The sequence below is a fragment of the Camelus ferus genome, chromosome 15 (genome assembly GCF_009834535.1).
Source record: "Camelus ferus isolate YT-003-E chromosome 15, BCGSAC_Cfer_1.0, whole genome shotgun sequence".
Classification (NCBI taxonomy): Eukaryota; Metazoa; Chordata; class Mammalia; order Artiodactyla; family Camelidae; genus Camelus; species Camelus ferus.
In genome coordinates this window covers 3460052-3478377 of record NC_045710.1, presented here as the reverse complement: position 1 = coordinate 3478377, position 18326 = coordinate 3460052, and the positions used below count along the sequence as shown (strand labels likewise).

At 55.9% G+C, this 18326-nt stretch overlaps 1 long non-coding RNA gene across 1 annotated transcript in view; it reads right to left on the bottom strand.

Moving 5' to 3' along the window:
* Positions 1-18057, bottom strand: part of LOC106730539 — a 32920-nt gene extending 14863 nt beyond the window's left edge. Inside the window, exons 1-2 of the long non-coding RNA XR_004326092.1 lie at positions 17824-18057; positions 1156-1296 (exon numbers count right to left, since the gene is read on the bottom strand). This is a non-coding gene — a long non-coding RNA (uncharacterized LOC106730539). The remainder of the gene's footprint in view (positions 1-1155; positions 1297-17823) is intronic.
* Positions 18058-18326: the final 269 nt, after the last annotated feature.

Genomic DNA, 18326 nt, shown 5'->3' with positions numbered 1-18326 from the left:
AATTACACACAATAAAGGTTGGTCCGGCCCTGCCTTCGGGCACAAGGGCTGCAGTGGTTTGTTTTCGGGCCTGAAACTGAGCCGGCGGGGCCTTCAGGGCGGCTGTCCCTTCAGGAAGCAGAAGAGGGGGAACGGGACTGGAGACTGGGTCAGACCTCGCGGCCCCTCCACTCCCGACCGCACTGTGCTGGGGGCCCCCGTGCCCCCACCTGAAGGAGCAGCAGCCGCTCAAGCTTTGGAAAGTCCGCTTCACAAAGTCACATGGCTCAGAGCAAACGCACGTGTCTGGGAACAGGACGGACCGGCTCCCTCCGGCAGTCGCGGCAAAGATCAGGGGCTTCGGCAAAAGCGCTGACCTCCCCGCGCCGGACGCGACGTCACACCGGGTGCCTCAGCCCGGAGGACGCCGTGCGACCCGTGCACGGTTCCAGCCCCTAGACGGAGCAGCGTGGCAGCGTGAGCCCTCTTCCAGAACGGTGTCAAAGAGCAGGGGTTCCTTCTGAGCCAAACAGAGGGGCTGGGTGGCTCAGATCACCATCATTTTTCTGACTTTTTTGGGGTTGTTCTCATTTTGAATCTAAATGGGCTGAGGCCTCAACCTCCCCAGAGGCCAAAATAATACCTTCCCCCAAATGCACTCGGCAGGCATAACCTCAATGCCTGTAACACAGAAAACCTGCTCGCAGAAGGGAGGTGGTCGGGCCCCGCGACGGTTTCTTCCCTTCAGAGGCCACGCGGAGTCCTCGGGGGGCACGTGAGGTAGTGATTAGAGCCAGGCCACCCCTTGGTCACAGCGTCTCAGTTCCACCCCCCGGCGGAGCCGCTCAGACGGTCAGGTCTTTGCTTCCCTTGTACGTGACGTGAAGGTAATGAGAGTTACCCCATGTGTGCGCACGAGGTCACGCATGGGAAGGGCTTAAAAGAGCATTTGGCATCAGCAGATGCTCCAAAGATTGCACCTGGTAGTACTGCTGTGGTTATAAAATAGTTCAGTAGGAAGCCGTACCGTGGTGAGGACATCACAATGATGCAGATCAAAGGGTCGTCACAATTCACGGCACTTCCCAGCTGCCATCTGGAAAAGGAGAGAGGATGGAGCCTAACGCGACCCTGGGCTTTTCCTGAGACTCGGCGACACCACTTTGATGCACTTACCTCCGGGACTCTTCAGCAGGATGCCCCTCTATGCTCAAGGAGAGGCCTCAGGTGATTTAGGTCCCAGCCCTGGACACCTGGTTACGGGGTCCGCAGATGTTTGCCAGACAAGGGCTGCCTCTGTGCTGGCCCCAGACGGCACTGTTATTGAAGTAGAGTTGATTTACAAGGTTGTGTTAGTTCCTGGTGTACAGCACAGTGATTCAGTTAGATATATATATTCCTTTCATATTCTTTTTCATTATAGGTTGTTTGAAGCTATTGAATATAGTTCCCTGTGCAAGTAGGACCTTGTTTATCTATTCTGTATATAGTAGTTTGTATCTGCTAATCCCAAACTCCTAATTTATCCATCCCCAACCCTTTCCCCTTTGATAACTATAAATTTGTTTCCTATGCTTATGAATCCATTTCTTTTTTGTAAATAAATCCATTTGTGGTATATATACATGATGGAGTACTACTCAGCCATAAAAAGAATGAAATAATGCCATTTGCAGCAACATGGATGGACCTACAGATGATCATACTAAGTGAAGTAAGTCAGACAGAGAAAGACAAATATCATATCATATCACTTATATGTGGAATCTAAAAAAATGACACAAATAGATGGTATTTTTATGACCGACTCAGTCTCACTTATGAACTGGTCCACGTGCACCTGCAGCCTAGGTAGGTGGCAGAGGTCTCTGACAGCAGGCTGAGTCTCACAGCGAAGCATCCAAATGTGGGGGCGTGGCCCTGACGGGCCCGCCTGCCAGTCGGGTGTCGGGTGAGTTACAGACGGAGCGAGGGTGGCTTAGGGAACCCCCGTAGCCCAGAGCCAGCAAGCCCTTCAGCTTCCCCAATACGGCTGCTTTTGCCCAGATATCTTTCGTCTGGACCTTGCTTCAAACTTCCTGAGCCAGAAACTCAGAGGTTAAAACTGACTGATGAATATTTGACACAAAGAAACCTGGCGGGGGCTCCAGGTGGAGAAGCAGGAACGCACACAAACCCCACCATTGTGTCCACGGGAAACCAAAGTCGGGTCCAGTAACTGGCCGGGCGCAGGCTCACGGGGGCAGAGGCAGACTGGAATCTGAGCGTTTCGACTCCTGGTCTTGAGTGGTTTCCATAACACAGGCTGACCCCAAACCCGGGAGCACAGGGCAAGTCTTCAGGTGGGAGCGGAGGGTGGAGAGACTGAGAGGCCCAGGGCGGGCTCTGCTTCTCAGTGGTGGGAGGGGAGGGGAGCGGCCGCGTGGAGGTGGCTGGGGGCAGGCAGGTTCCCTGGGGGTAGCCTCCCCCAGAGCTGAGGGCACGACCTGCCCCCTGGTTCACCGCTGCCTGGCAGCCTGGGGATATGGGCACAGAACTGGCCAACAGCCAGGCCATTTCCTGGCTCCCTATTCTCCTGGGCTCTTAAGGACAGAAAGGGACCTTCACATATTCGAATTCCCTCCTCCCAGGGTGAGGAGGAGGCTCAGAACAGGGAGGAAACCTGCCCAAGTTCACTCAGCCCGTGAGGCCCCACAAAACAGCCAGCACGTCCCCACCCGGCCCTGGCACATCTGCAGTCACCACGCACTGGTAAGGGACAATGACCCCGCCAGCCCCACGGGGTCCTCCCCAGGGCAGTGCCTCCTGCAGCAACCCAGGGCCCCCTCTGAGTGGGTAGCAGACTACTAGGCAACCCAGACACGCTGACTCAGATGAAGCCAGGGGGCCCGGCTCAGAAGGTGATGACCCTGCACCCCAAAGTCCTACAAACCCTGAGATAAGACCTCAAAACTCAGGGATAGAAAGTGTATCACATCAGAAAGGCCAATCTGAATGCAGCATCTGTTCTGTCCTGGAAGATTTATCCACGGGGCACTCACGTCACCAGCCAGCGTGCCCTGTGCTGGGAACAGCTCAGCAAGACAAAGAGGTCCCGCTTGGAGGAAGTGGGCTGGGACAGGGATGGAAGAGCCCAGACAGCCGGGCACGGATCTGGGATCCCTGTGCCCCAGACGGGGCACGTGCCAAGGTGCGAAGGGAGCAGGTGCTGGAGAAGGACACTCCACAGCGCCCAGAGCAGGGGCCGAGTCTCATCGCCATGGAGACAGCGTCCCGATACTTACAGGGAAGCTGGTGTCAGGACGTTTCTGAAATTCTTCTGTCCTGAAGGTGGACGCCTCACCAGACCCGATCCTGAGGCTGCGATGGTTAAACTCCTTCCTCACATAACCTCTAACAATGAAGCCTCAACAGATATCAAGTAAGGAAAAACTGGACCAGTGGTTGCCAGGGGCTGGGGGCTCAGAATAAACTGCCAGAGCCCAGGGGACTTTTAGGGCAGGGAAGCACTCTGTGATACTATAATGGTGGATTCATGTCACCGTGTTTGTCCAAACCCGTAGAATGAGCACCACCAAGAGTGAACCCTCAGGTTCACGTGGACTTTGGGTGATAATGACGTGTCAGTGTGGGTTCACCCGCTGTCACAAAGGTCCCACTCTGGTGGGGAGTCTGATAGCAGGGGGGGACCGTGCCCGTGTGAGGAGGGGAATCTCTGATCTCCCCCTGCTCTCAAATAATAGAGTCTTTGGAAAAAAATTAAAATTACTGGAGCATTTGTTTTGAAAAATGTTGTCTGTAAAACCTCTGATATTATGGAGATTTTGAGGCAGAAAGGGCCAGGATTGTTGAGAAGTCAGAGCAGAGGTTTGAGTCTTGAGCTGGTCCCTCAGCCCGACAAGCACGGGGAAGTACCTCCTCTCTCCCGGCCTCCAGCCAAGCCTAGCAGAGGCCAGGAGAGCAGATCACTCGGGCCTGCCGGTGGCGAGGTTGCAGTGTCCACGGAACATGTGCCTTCCCTCCCGAGGGCCCGGGCAGCATCGGGGTAGGAGGCGCGGGGCAGACAGCGGGCACGTCTGTGCCTTTTGTGGCTGTGGCTGTCGGAGGCCAGGACCCCGCTCCCCAGCACCACAGGGCCTGCAGACAGGAAGTGCCCCTGTGCTCCAGGAGGGGTGTGTTTCTAGCTTCCTAGCAGCCATTCCACAACTATCCACAGAAACCCAGCAAGACAGGTTCCCTTGCTTTCATTTTTCAGATGAGAAAAGGAAGACTTCAAAAAGCTGAGAGACCTACCAGGCGAAACCCACCCAGACGCGGGAGAGGAGGGAGGGAGGCCGTGCTGGTTCGTCTGCCTCAGACCACACCGCCCGCCTGGCATCGTACGCACCCTCCGACAGGGCCCGGAGCACCAGGCTTTGCCCCAAGTTGCTGCCGCCCCTGCCCACTTGCATCCTCCGGGAAGAGAGGATCTCCAAGGAGCCAGTCTCCCGTCCCTGGGCTGTCCCTGGGGCCGGGCAGCAGTTGCCCCCCGAGGAGGGCACCGTGCCATCAGCAAGATAAACTCCCAGCTGGGCCTTTGGATCCACAGTTCACTCACTTATTCATTCAACAGTCGCTTTCTGCTTGCTAGATGCCACGTACGTGCAGGCACTGGGGGTTTAGCAGCAGGTGAAACACAGGAGCGTGCCTGCCCTCGGGAGCACACAGCCTAAAAGGGGACATGGGCTATAGCCAAGTAAAGGGCAGAGAATACTGTGAGTCAGGCACGGGCTGTGGTCAAACGTTAAGGGCGGCCCGGGGTGGAGCGTGTGCGGAGGGACACACGAGTTACTATTCTGAACACGGTGCCCAGGAGGCCAGTGTATACAGTGACACTGAGCAGAGGCTGAAAGGACAATGGTGGCAAGGAAGGGACGACGCAAGCATCCGGGGGACGAGCATTTCCCACAGAGGACATCACAGGTACAGGGCCTGAGCTGGGGCACCTGGTGCACACGGACGACCAGAGGTCAGCAGGAAACTGAGTTCTCTTAGAGAGGACGTGACCTGCTGGCTAGTTTATACTAAGGAGTAAACGTCTGACATCAGGGGATCTTTGATGTCATTGTTTTTAATGGCAGCAGGGCTGGGCGAGGAGAGGTTGCCCACCAGAGCCAGAGGGGGTAGAGAGTAAATGAGGGGAACTGATGCATGAATGGAAAAGTGTGTTTCTTTGAGCACAAGCATCTTGATTTCATCCAGTAATCTTGGCGACGCACAGAAACAAAGGGCACAAGCCCTCCCTGCAGGGTCTCTTTCCTCCGTGAAGAGGAAGCTGGCCAACCAACTACCATGCCATGAAATGGCCAGGGTCGGACCTGGAACCGGGCCGCACAGGGGCCGGAGGGTGCGGGGAGGCTGGGGGACCCGCCCCCGGAGCTCACACCCAGCTAAGGCGGGCAGACGGTCTTCCCTGCGCGCCCGACCGGAGGAGGGCCACCGGGGCTTCTCTCAAGGCTGGCAGCCCTGTGGGCACGGGGGGGTGAGGGGAGGCCCCTGGCCACGCGCACAGCTCTCCCGGGACGGCCTGCGGCTCCCCCGCCGCCTCCCCTCGCCTGGCTGAGAGATGCCGACGGGCCGCCTGTGCGAGGAGCAGCAGCCTTCAGTCAGGGCTGGTAGCCGCTCCCCTCGCCCCCCCCGGGGAGCAGGCTTTTCTTGCAAAAAGGGAAGGCACAGCCTCACGCTAATCCAGCCGTCGGCGGTGCTCCCCGAGGCTCTACCCGGGAACTGCTGGCACTGGCCCGGCCCCGCAGCCAGCACAGGGAGGGCACGGCCGGTCCGCTGGGTGGGCAGGTTCAGCGCCTTGCCCTGCCAGGGGGACGGACACAGCTTTCTCACAAAAGTGTCCTCTGGCAGCTGGAAGCGGGCTTTCGGAGAACTGGACCATTCAGGGCACAGTCCCTCAGTACCCACTGTGCTGGGACAGCCAAATTCCCCAACAAGGACAAAAATGGGTCCTGGACTCCAGATGGAGGTCACTGCCAGGGCAAAGCTGCTGCCAAACCCCTGCCCGTCGGCCGGGGGGAGGGAAGCAGGGCAGGAACTGAGGGCCAGGTCGGCCTGTGGGACTCACCACGTGTGGCTCCCGCCACGGGCACAAGCGACAAGTGCAGAAGGAGCTTCAGCCCGACTTCTGAGCTGACGTTCCCCGAGGCTGGGGTGGGGGAGCGGTCAGGGTCTGTCTGTAGCTCTGGGCCTGCCTGCACCCCTGCCAACCTGCTCCGTGACCAAAGGGACCCATGAGGTCTCGCGTGCCCACCGCGGAGGACGCGTCCAGGCGGGGGGGGGAGGTGGCCCGCAGCGCTTCCTGCGGGAGCCGGGTCACGCTGACTGAGGTGCCCCTCACGGGGGGTGTCGGGGCAAAAGGATAGGTATCTCCACACAAAACCACACAGCCAATGCCAAGGGATACCCAGAGTCCGGGAGCCCAGGCGGGCGTCTCTTCTGTCCTCTGTTGGACGCCCAGCCTGTCACAGGTCTGCTGACCCTCTGAGCCCCACTCTGCTGGAGGGCCCGTACCACGCTTTCAGCCAGAAAGTCCACTGGGTGCTGGCTGGCGGCCGGGACGTGTGCGTGGCGTGGGTCAGACGCGATCAGCTCAGTGAACCAGGCCTGTGGTGGCCTTTGGTTTCCAGCTTTACACTCACTCATTTAACTACCAGCCACCGTCTTCACTAACAAGGCAAACGAGAAGTGAAACTTTGGGGGAAAAGTTAGTGTTTATCTCTGTGCATATTACTCCTGTTTCGTTTTTTGTCTCTGGTTTTTTGGGAACATTTTAAAACTCTGTACTTCTGTTAAGTACCCAGGCATCGCTTAGACTCTTAGAGACAATTTTCAAAAGTACAGATGCTAGGGGATCCAGCAGATGGGAAAAGCCACCTGCCCGCTCCCCATCGCGCCTCCACTGCTGCCCAAGATGACTCCATCCCTCCCGCGGTGTTTTAGGTCCAGGTGGCCTCACCCCTCACCCACAACGGCCGAGGAACCGCCTGTTGAAGCAGCCTCGTTCCTTAGGTCAGGGCCAAGAGCTGCTCCTCCGTTGCAGCCTCTCCCGATTGGTTCCCCTGTGCAGAATGGGGCGTTCCTTCTCTGTGCTCCCGAAATACTGCTCCGATGTCTGTCCTCTACTCCCGGGTGCACATCCCGGGTCCCCCTTTGATGATAAGTGCTTGTAGAGGGTCGCCATGCCTTGTTCCATGCCAAGTGCCCCAGCTTCTAGCAGAGTTCTGTGAGTGGCAAACGGGTGGAGGGGCCTTGCCTTCAAGAAGCTTTTGGTCTTCCTAGAGCCTAAGTCCAGGAGGTGAGCTCAGTTTGGGGGCGCGGGGCGGTTCTGAGGACCGCCACCAGGGGGAGCGCCAGCCCCGGTCCCTGCCCCGCTACCTAATTTCAGATGAGACTGGGGGCCTTGGCTGGACCAGGGTTTGAGCTGAAAGGCAGAGCAAGGATGTGACCTTTAGACCGGAATGAAAGCGGTCCTTCTCCAGGGTCGGGAACAACGACAGGAACTCTCTGGAGTCACAGGGCTCTCCGCCCCACACACGTGCACCTGGTCAGTCTCTTCCCCACGGCCTCTTGCTTCCAAGAAAAGCAGCGCAGAGGAGAGGAGCTGTTCTGCCGGGACTGATGGGGGGCCCGGGCGCGGGGGGCGCGGGGCGCGGGGGCCTACCAGACCCGCTCTGTCCGCGGGGCTGCGGCGCGCGTCCTGGGGCGGGCGGGCTTGGGCGGGGCTGGAAGCTGGCCTTCCAGCCCCGAGGACAGAGCCCCCCCCCCCCCCCGGTGGGACACGGGCTCATGTCGGAGCCTGGGCTGAAACGAGGGCCCCCGATGGCTCTGTCCCTTGAGAAAGTCTCTCGTCTCTCTAAACGTCAGGTCCGTCAACTGTGAGTGGGGAAAGTGAAAGGCCATGCTACCTTCCCGGGTTCTTGGGACACTTTGAAATCCGTGTAAAAAGGGCACTGGGACGCGCAGTAAGAACCAGCACCGCCGCCGCTGCTTCCGCTACCACCGCGCCCAGGGCGGGTCCTGCTGCCGCCGGACCCCGGCTTCCCCAGCCCCCCCCCCCCTCTGAGCAGCTCCCCTCGTCCCCCGACACAGAGCGGGGAGAAAACGAAGACCAAGTCTCCCCGCTTCCCCTAAATCCTCCCCCTCCTCTCGGAGAACGCCCCCGCCCCTCCCCCCACCCCTCCCCACCCCCACCCTCAGGATGCCCAGGGCAGGATGGGGACGCCGGATGACGGCGGCGGCGACAGCCGAGCGGACCAGCCCCGCGTCCTGACGACGACGAACGTGCTCACACCACGCGGGGACTTGGGTCAGCAGCGAACCTCGCAGCTGCCGGCCTTCCCACTGTGTCTCCCCAGCTCTGCGTTTATCTGCTGATGGTATCACGACCGTGGGGCCCACACGTGGACAGATACTGTTGGGTTTGTCTCACCGGAAATGGACTCAGAGATGACTGGGGAAACGAGGCCGGCTCAGCGTCCAGTCCTGGTCACGTTCCCGGAAGGGGCGGGGAGCCCAGGTCTCGGCCCCCGGCCTTTCCCGCCTGCAGGCCGTGCTCTCCCTGTTGGAGGAGCGGTGGGAATTCAGGCGAACGGAAGACGCTTAGAGAAGCCCGCCTCTTCCCTGTGTGTCCACGAGGCCTGAGGGATGAATTTCAGGCCAGGGGTGCCCACGCCCACCCATAAAAGAAATACCAGGGGACCCAGTGCCACCCCGTCCAAGGCCTCCGCGTGTCCCCGGACACACACGCCTTTCTCGAGAGCGGCCAGCATGGCAGTCCCAGCCGTGTGTTTGAAGACATCCTCATGACAGGTTGGTCTTCCCTTCTCTCCCAGACCAGCAGCGATGCCCTGGGATTACTTCAGAAATAAATTGCCCGTTTGTTCATTGTAGACTCGGGGGCTCCTGGGGCAACACTCCACCGTTCCCAGGTAGACCTCACACCACAGGCCGGGCAAGACGTCCCCTCCCCTCCTGAAGGAGGAGGAGGGCCCTGAGGCAGCTGGTCCGTGTGAACGAGCCATGCACGCCGAGCGCCCCGGGGCCGGGAGTGGTCACGTCTTGAGGAAAGCAGAAGCTCTGAGTCCTCGGAGCCTGGCTCCATCTACCACGTGCTGTCTGTGGTCCTGGGCGCTTGCCCCCCGCCACGTGCCCCATGTTTCCCCGTCTGCACGTGGAGAGCCCTGAGTGTCCCTGTCCAAGACGAGCCTGCAGGTGCCGGTGAACGAGCCCAGCGCAGCGCACGTCCTCGGTGTCCAGAATGTGGCCCTTACGATGACTTCACATTATCCTCAGACCGATGCCAGCCAGGAAGAGTCTCGCAGATTTTGCAGAAAGGAGGCGCAGAGAAACGAGGGCTCAGGCATCGCTGAAGAAGCACAGTCGTTCGGTGATAGGCGCCCGGTCTTTCACGGTTCCCGCTTGTCTCTTGGGAAAAAGCACATTTCATATCTCAGAAAACAGCACCTTTAAAAAGGATGTTCTGCAGGAGACCTATGACAGGGGAAGCCTCACTTTTTAGCCACAATTTGTTTTTCAATATTATCATTTCATGATCATCTAATTAAGCAGACTGGTTCATTACAAGCCACACTAAGGTGCTAATTTGATCCCCACCAGTGACTTTTTTTCCCCAAGCTTGTTTACCTGGGAAGCCATGTGTAACTAAAGGAAATCCCCACAGGTGAGCAGGAGGGGATGGGGCGTGTCTTCTGCCTAATATTTCTCCAAACCGGAGTCCAGAATCTCCAGGCCCCAGAGGTTTAATTACCATGTGCAGCCTGCTGTTTTGGGGTGGGGGTGGGCGCTGGGGACCCTCCCGCCCTCTCTGAGGCAGGGGCCAGCGGTGGGGTCCACCGACGGCACAGGGACAAAGAGGGACCAATGCATCTGGCCGGGGGTCTGCATTCAATTTGGAACTTGAAATGGAACGTTCACCTTTTCCAGCAAATTCTGTGTGTTCGAAGGATCTAACGTTCCCTCCAGCCCTCCTGGCCAAGAAGGAAGAGGACTCACAGGGCTTGCTTTGTCACAGAGTGTGAGCGAGAAGCCCTTTGGAACCTAGCAATTGGTTTTTGTTTGATGACCAGCTCCTGCCACAAAAGGGGACCCACCCCGTCCCCAGCATTCAATTAACCCTATGTGAGACAGGCAGGGAATTAAGAAGGTTGGCTCAGGCCCCATTCAGAAGGTTCCGAGGGGGGCTTTGTCAGAGGATTCTTCCAAACAAAGGTTGCCAAACTAAGTAGCTTTTTTTTTGTCGCTTAGCTCTGCCCTATTGTTACCACGAAAGCGACCTTTTCCACTTAATTGGGGCTTTAGAATTCCACCTCCATTGTGTGTGTCTGTAAGAAGCACACTGCCGAGGGGCTGTGTGAGTTTATGAATATAAGCATTTCTGCATTGGGTGATTCCAAGGCCGTTTGTGTATTTGGGTCCCCTGACGTGGGTTACTGTAGAAAAAATCATCATCCTGAGACACTCAGGGCAACCATCGGTTGTTTCCGTATATCGAGTCCCTGTTACGCGTTAGGCATCGTAATCCACGCTTTGGGTGTTTTGTTTCTAGTGTCACAATTAACTGGGTTACAGGCCAGAACGGGATGGTTCCCGCAGAAGAGAAGCCGAGGCTGGCGGCGAGCACTCGGCCTCCCGACTCCGCTGGGCCCCGAGACATCATTTATCACACTTTCTATCTCTGCTTATTTATCAGGCCTCCTGCTTTAGATCTCCAGTGAGATGGGCAACCTGGGACAGACCAGGGGTTACGACGGGCGTCTGTTTGCACACACGGAGAAAACACAGACGGCCGCGGGGTCAGATGGGAAGCGCTGACGGGCGCACCGGCGCTGGTGCCGTGCAGCGGGGCGCGGTGAGGCCTGAGGAAAATCGGAGATGAAGCTCCCCTCAAAGACACTTCCACTCAAATTCTACTTTCTAATCACTAAGCCAACCCGAGGAAAGAGTTCTGGGTCTGGGCCTGGGGACGGGGCCCTCCAGGGGAGACCTCTGCACTCTGTGGATGGCACCCAGCAGGTGTCGCAAAGTGGGGACCCTCAGACCTCCTCCCACAGCTGGCATGGTGTGGCGCCCGGGGCTCTCAGGGTCAGAAGACTCCAAGTTCAGCTCCCACATCTGGCTCCCCGTGCAGCTCGGGACTGGGGGTCTCCAGTGGTTGGCTTCAGGCAGGGCGGGCGCTCCTGCAGCCCTGGACCTGGGCCGCCTCACCCCTTTGGGCCGGTGGCCTCACCTGTGGCTACCTGACTGCGTCACCTCTGTGCCAAAGGGACCAAGGTTCCTGGGGACCAATCTCCTATGTTCAGGTCCAGGGTGACAGGAGCCTTAGTCTCCCGTCACACGAATGGTGCGCACATGTAATTCCCAAACCGAGGGCACAAAGTCCTTAACTCAGTCAGTCAGGCACTGTGCCACTCAGGGACTCCCAAACATCAGTTTTGTAAATGTTATGCCAAAAACAACAATAAAAATACCATCTAGATACAGGGCACCAAAGAAGATCTGCTCACACTCCCCTGTTTGCACAGATGAGCACAGACATCTTGTACCTAAAACATCACACAAACAGGTGAGTAACTGATAAGCCTATTGAGAAACTGAAATAAGAAAACAAAAAAAGTGGCCTGTTTTTGCAGAACAAGTTCAACTATCCAGAAAGGTTCCATCAGGAAAGCCTGGGTGTCCGCTCTGTCAAGGGAATCAGGGCTTTGTCCAGGATGGGAGAGGGTGTCTGTGAACCCCCTGCCCCTTGCTGGGTTCCCTTTAGCGGCCTGGACAGGGTCATTAAGCCTGCGAGGCCCATGTGGGTCAATCAAGTATCTGAACAGTGAGATTGGATCTGGGCATCCTACACCACTGTGGGGAGTGGAGTATTTGTGCTGCCGCTGAAATACTTCAAACGGCTGGGAGTTAGACTGCGAGCAATCTCACCCACCAGTAAAACAGCCAAGGCCGCAGATAAACAGACAAAACCGCTTTGCATCAACTGAAGCAGAAGCTGCGAGGGCCCTGTTCCAGACACCGCGTACCGGGTCTCCCTAGACGGCTCCAGGCCCGCACTGCGATCCAGCGTGCCCCGTGTGCGCATGTCGTAACCAGCTTCATCGTGCACATCCCTAGTTCTCTCCAGATCAGAAGAAAAACGTCACACTGAGAAACCTTGCTATTATGATAAGGAAATGCACCAAGGGAGGAAGAAGCAAGAACTGACAGTTGACTGGGGAAAAAAACAAATGATGAAACGTTGAGAACTACCTGAAACGAACATGAAAATTCAAGAGACATGGTAGCTTAAGGCTACTTAAAGGAGCAGAAAACCCTCCTGCAGAGCCCTGAAGAGACCACTGCACTCCAACACAGTGTGTGGTGTTTGCTCTTCTTAAGGAGAAAGAAAATGATAGAATTAATTTTAAAGAATTTCTATATAAAATGGTCAAAATTAAAAAATAAATAAATAAACGCTCAGCTTTCTGGGGAACTCAATTCCCATCCTGATCTGTTATTTCCCAACGGTCTTGGATGCCTGACACTTCTCTCGTTTGGCCATTAAATCTCCTTTTATTATAAAACTATAAAAACTGTGTAAGAGCAGGCGTAGATGGAGGCCGGCTTTCCACCTCTCACAGCCCTGGACCAGACCTCAGAGATGCAGCCTCTGAGGTCCCTTCCCAGTGTCCATCCTGTCCCGGTGATAAGAATGAACTCAGCTGGCATCCACTGTCAGCTTTTTGGCCCCTCTATTTGGGGAGGCTGCTGAAGAGGAGAGATGGCAGGCCTCCCATCTAAGACCATTTAGAGCAGGAGGGCAGGGGATCCGAAATGACAACACAGGTGTCATTCTGCAGAGGAGGGCCGGTGGCCCCAGCTCTGCTGGCAGGGCACCCCCACCTGCACATGGGTAGCCACTGTGAGCTGCTCTCCACGGGGATGCCCTGCACCAGGAAGCCCGGGGCCCCCTCAGGCGCGAAGGGACAGAACTCCTCTGTACAAGACGACAGAGAGCGTGCGTGAGGAAGCACAGTGTGAAGACAGGCTGTCTGAGGGAGCGCTGGAGTACCTGCCTCTGAACTTCTCCCTCTTTCTCACCTTTCCTTCTGAACAAAGTAGAAACTGGGGGAAACAGACAAGGTGCCAAGCTTCCGTGTGCTAAAACCTCGGTGATGCCCCTCCGTTCCCACTCCCCCTGGACACACCGACATCCCCAGCCCATCCCCATCCAGCCATTCAGGAGTCCCCTGGACTCCAAAAGGCATCAGCCCCGCCACCTCTCCCCCAAGTCCAGGGCCCATCATTTCCTACCAGGTCCTCCTCAATAACCTTCTAAGCCATATCCCCACCGCCATCCCTGCCCCCCAAATCCATCCTTCCCCACAAGCCAGTGGGATTTCTCAAAACACCAATCAGTGTCACAATCCAGTTGTCACAATCCAGTTATAAAGCTTCCCAGCATCACCCTGTACACTCTTCACAAACACAGATTCTAGACTGACCTTGCCTCTCCCTGACCTCCGCCTGGACCACAGCCCCCCCCTTCCCTCGCCTCGGCCATGCTGGCTGGCCTCTCTTGCTCCTCACATGAGCCCTGAACAGTCTACCCCAGGACCTTTGCACTCACTCTCCCCTTGGCATGGGTCCCTCCTGCTCCTGATGCTTCACCTTGTTCCCAGCTCAAACAGGTGCTTACATCCCAAGTTGCCTATCTTGACAACTTAAGTCCAAAATCAGTGTGCCCCAGGCCTCATCAGAGATTTCTGTTTAAATTCCCTGCTTCGTATTCCTCGCTATCTGATAGTGCTCCCTTCCCTTTGTTTCTTTGTCTAACCTTCTGTCCAGCCTCCACTGCAGAGCATCTGATCTCCCCGAGGGCACAGCCACTCTCCTCTCACAGCTTGTCCTCAGCAGATGCACAATAAATGTCTGCTAAATGAATGAACACAGGGAGGCAGAACACAAACACACTACTATATATAGAAGATATAACAGCAAGGACCTACTGCATAGCACCGGGAGCCATAGTCAGTGTCTTATAACATGAATCTAAAAATATATGTATGTGTATGTATATGAATAACTGAGCTGTTCTGCTGTACACCTGAAACTAGCATTGTAACTCAACCACGCTTTAATAAAAAATAAAATAAAAAAAGGCATAAAAGGCATCTTAGAAAATAAATGGGGAGGCAGAAGCACCACCTGGAACTTTCACCCACACACACCATCCTATAAAGAAAAATATGTGTTTTCAAAATATTCTCCACCCTCACAGAGTTTAGAAGACTTCATTCTGCTGCCCCTTTAGAAATGACCTTCTACCTGCCGTGCAGGTCAGGGCCCCGTAGGACTCTCTCTTTAGCACTTCAGGCAGTGCCTACAATAGACGGAAATCCTGCTTAGCTAAGATGTGCCTCTCTTTAAACAGTACCCATCAGTTCTTGCCATCAAAAAAGAGAAAAATGGAACACTTCAGCACCCCTGGTAGATAATTGAGGATACAGACATTAGGTAAGTGAGAGGGGAGAGAACCAGGATTGAAGCACCTGGAATCTCATCTTTGTCCTGCTGTCAATCCTGGAAAATTACTTCCCTTCTCTGGCCCTTAGCTTCCTCACCTCCAGAAAGAAGGGCCTGATTCTCGGACAAGGCAGAAAGAATTGAGATGAGCCTGTGTGCTCATTTCTGGGAAGGCCATGCTGTCGTCAAAGTATATTTTAAAGAAAATACAAATGATAAAAGAAAATGATTACTGTACAAGTCAGGACTCCAAAATATAAATGTTTCAAATTAGGTAGAAAACTTTTCAATTGTTTGGGGAAAATACTGAATAATGAGAGGTGTTATCTATACGCTGGAGGACCATGCATGGTTCTTATTTTCATCATTCCTCTTTCTTTATTCTCTAAGTTGTAATCAATACGTGTATAATATTTCCACATCTCCTTCCCCCCCCCCAAAACTAATAAACCTAAAATGATGGAAGCTAACCAGGTAATCGCTAAGCTCCCTGCTTGTCCGGGCGGCCTGTGCCTGCCAGCTCGGAGCCCATGTGGCTGTGGATGGCTCTGCCACTGCTTCTTGGGGTTGGGGGTGGGGAGGAATCCAGACCCAGGAGTGGCCCTTGAAAACACTGCATTCCCTTGACCCCAGGGCTGCATTTAGGAATGGGAGTGGGACCCAAACGAGACCAAACAAAGGATGCTAGGATTTTGCTTGAATGCTGGGGAAAGAGGTTTTCTGTTATCGCTGAGCTTACTAATTAGAACTGTCATCCCCGCTCACCCCACAGGGAGTGTTGGCTTGTGAATCAAATCAACTAAAAAAAAGAAAAGAAAAGAAAAAAAGCAGACCTGAGAGACAGAAAAAAAAAAATAAACAAACAAACATAAATACCCAGAGGTGTCTGTGGACCTCACTGAGCCCCTGGATCCCGCTGGGAACAGAAGCAAAATCATACCATGATTCTCCCTGGTTCCCTCACCCAATAAATGTCCTTTCTCATCTAAACCAGTCTGAGACGTGCACGCGGACTCTGACTGCTAGGCCCTGCTTGTCACTCACGCGCTCTAACTTGCCCTTCCCACGCAGCCCTGTGCAGAGTGCGGCAGGGTGGCACCAGGGTGGCACCAGGGGCCAGGGCGCCCACTCGTGTTTCTTCTCCTGGGCACCCAGGTCCCACAGGGGTAGCCTCCTCATGTTCCACACCAGCCGGCCTTGGATTTTGATCCTGGGACAAAGCTGGAGCCTTACGGGCTCCTCTGTGCAGATTTTCCGCGGGGCGATCACAGTGCCCCCTCACGTGAGAGTGAAGCGCTGCAGGAACTGCACATTGGAAAACAGGCAGCTGCTCCCCCCAGGTGCTGGGCCACCGCTGCCTGCCCTGCTGTTGTGTCTTGGCTTCAGCCTTTAGCTCAGTGCTTTGGTCCCCACTCCCGTCTAGTGCAGAGCCAGGCTGGCAGTCCTGGAGCCTGGAGGGAGGCTCTCGGTGCCTTCGACCTGACGAACCTCCCCTCCTGTGCTGAGCTCTGGGCACCTGTCACACTCAGCCTCCTGAGTGTGGGACCTGCACCCCAAGTCCTGGTGTCTGGATGCTACATTTCAGCTTTGGTTCCCTGATTTTTCAGTTGGTTTCCACTCCTGGAGGACCACAGAACTCTTGGGGGCCCCCGCAGCCTTCCCCAGAGGTGCACACTCTCTCTTTCTACCTGCACTTGGGTGAGGTTCTCCCTGCTGAGGGCCAGACTCTGGGTGTGGCAGCATCTGAGGCCACAGCCCCTGGCCTCCAGGGCATGGATGGGTGGGGGATGCAAGTAATTACCATGCAATTCTGTAGTAGAAACAAGACAGGGCGCTTTAGGGCAAGAAGGGAATTGCCAAGATCAGCCCCAGAAAGCTTTTTGCAGGAAACTGCAGCTAAGCTCGGTCTTAATGCATATAGGCAGCTGGAGGGGGTGCTCTAGGCTGAGGGTCCAGCCGCTGATGACAACACCAGAGAGCCAGCAGGAAACACGAGCACTGAGCAGGTACTGCGGGAGGCGGACAACAGAGTCAGGAGCCGAGCCCTGAAGGCACAGGGGAGCAGGGGCGGACAGGACGGAGGCTGGGGCCAGCCTGCTGGGTCGTCGGAGGGAGCCCGAACACAGCCCCAAGGGAGCAAGGAGACATCACAGCGACTCAGTGAGGAAAGCAGCCGTCCTGTGTGCCTTTTCAAGAGTTCAGTTAGAGGCGCCATTTGGATGAATTTGCTGGTGATTAAAACCAGAACATTTGCTGGATTCTGAGCCCTGTTTGCCACGGGGCTTCCTAAGGAAAGAGCCCACCCAGGGGATCGGACATCTTGGAGGCTGACCCCAGTGTGGGTCTGGCTCAAGGTCACCATACCCCTGGGCCACTGGGACTGGGTTTCCTCCAGACAGTTCCCCAAATGCCCTCATCCCAGAGCTCCAGACTTTCCACCATTTGCTCTCCATCCCAACGACTTCTCACTGGGGTCTCATGTCACCAGCGCCCGGGCCACATGGGCCACGGCACCCACTCCGTTCCTGCATCAACCTCACGGCTGCTCAGAGCTCAGCTCACGCACTCATCACAGCACACCATTGTCCTCTTGTCACTTTGCAAATGGTCCGAAAGGCTAACTGATGTCCGCAAGATGCCCACAGGCCTTTCCGTGTTTACACCCGTATTCTGTGTTATGTCCTCTGCTCACTGCGAGTGGATGGGTAATTTTAAGGCGTGCTGGTCACCAGATCCTGTGTCAGCGGCTCAGCACGCAACGGTAAACAGGACTCGATTATGACCCCAACCAGCTCAAACCTGTCGCAGCAAATATTTAATCATCTTTTTCCATGAAGAACTGACATGCCAAGAGGTTTTACGATTTTTTTTTCTAAGACTTCACAGCTTCCTGGTTAGAACTCAGCACCCCAGACCCCCTGGCATATTCCGTCGCCACCACCCCGGTATTCATCCGGGGGCAGTGTAAGCAGTCACCTCTGGGGACATGCTGATCTGACTCTGGTCTGCTGCTGGCACATCTGGGAGCCTGAGCTGGAATTCCCCCACAGCCAGAGTCTAGAGGAAACCGGCTCCCCGGTTTTAGAGGGGCTTTCTGACCCAAGCACACCAGCAGCCTAGTTCAGCCTTTTTAAAAAGGAATTAGAGAAGAGGCGAAAGGCGTTTGCAATCAATCTGCCTGATAGCAGTGTCTAGTCCCAGCAGACCGACTCGCGCGCCTACGCGGCAGAGGCAGGACCACGCAGAGCAGCTAATCCTGCAGCCTCGTCTCACCTGAGCAGGGCGCAGCCTGGGCTCCCTTTGTCCCAGCATCAGGGCTTCCGGCTGGGAGAGTTCCACGTTCCATCGTGGCTGGTCTGGGAATCACCAATGCAGCTCCCAGTCTCCTTTCGCAAGGCAGTCGTCAAAGCATCCTCCAGGCTGCAGAATGAAACGTGCATTTGGAAGCCCTCTCCAGGGCTGCCTGGGGTGCCTGGCACCGCCTGGCACGACCAGCCACGTCCGAGCTCCAGCCAGACTGCTGACCTGGCACTGGCGCTGTGTGATATAACTCGCTCGCGCAGGGAGGCATTAACCGTCTCGTCCCCAAGCTCACAGCCCTCACGTCTCTGAAGGATGCACACGCCTGCGATACCACCGTTCTGACACCCCGAGCTTCCCTCTGCCGGGGCTCCAGACATTCAGGGGTTCACAACCCACCCCCTGAGAAAGATGCCAGCCCAAAATTCTTCATTTTCAGCAAAGAAATGATTAATCCCAAGGCTTCTGTTAAAGTC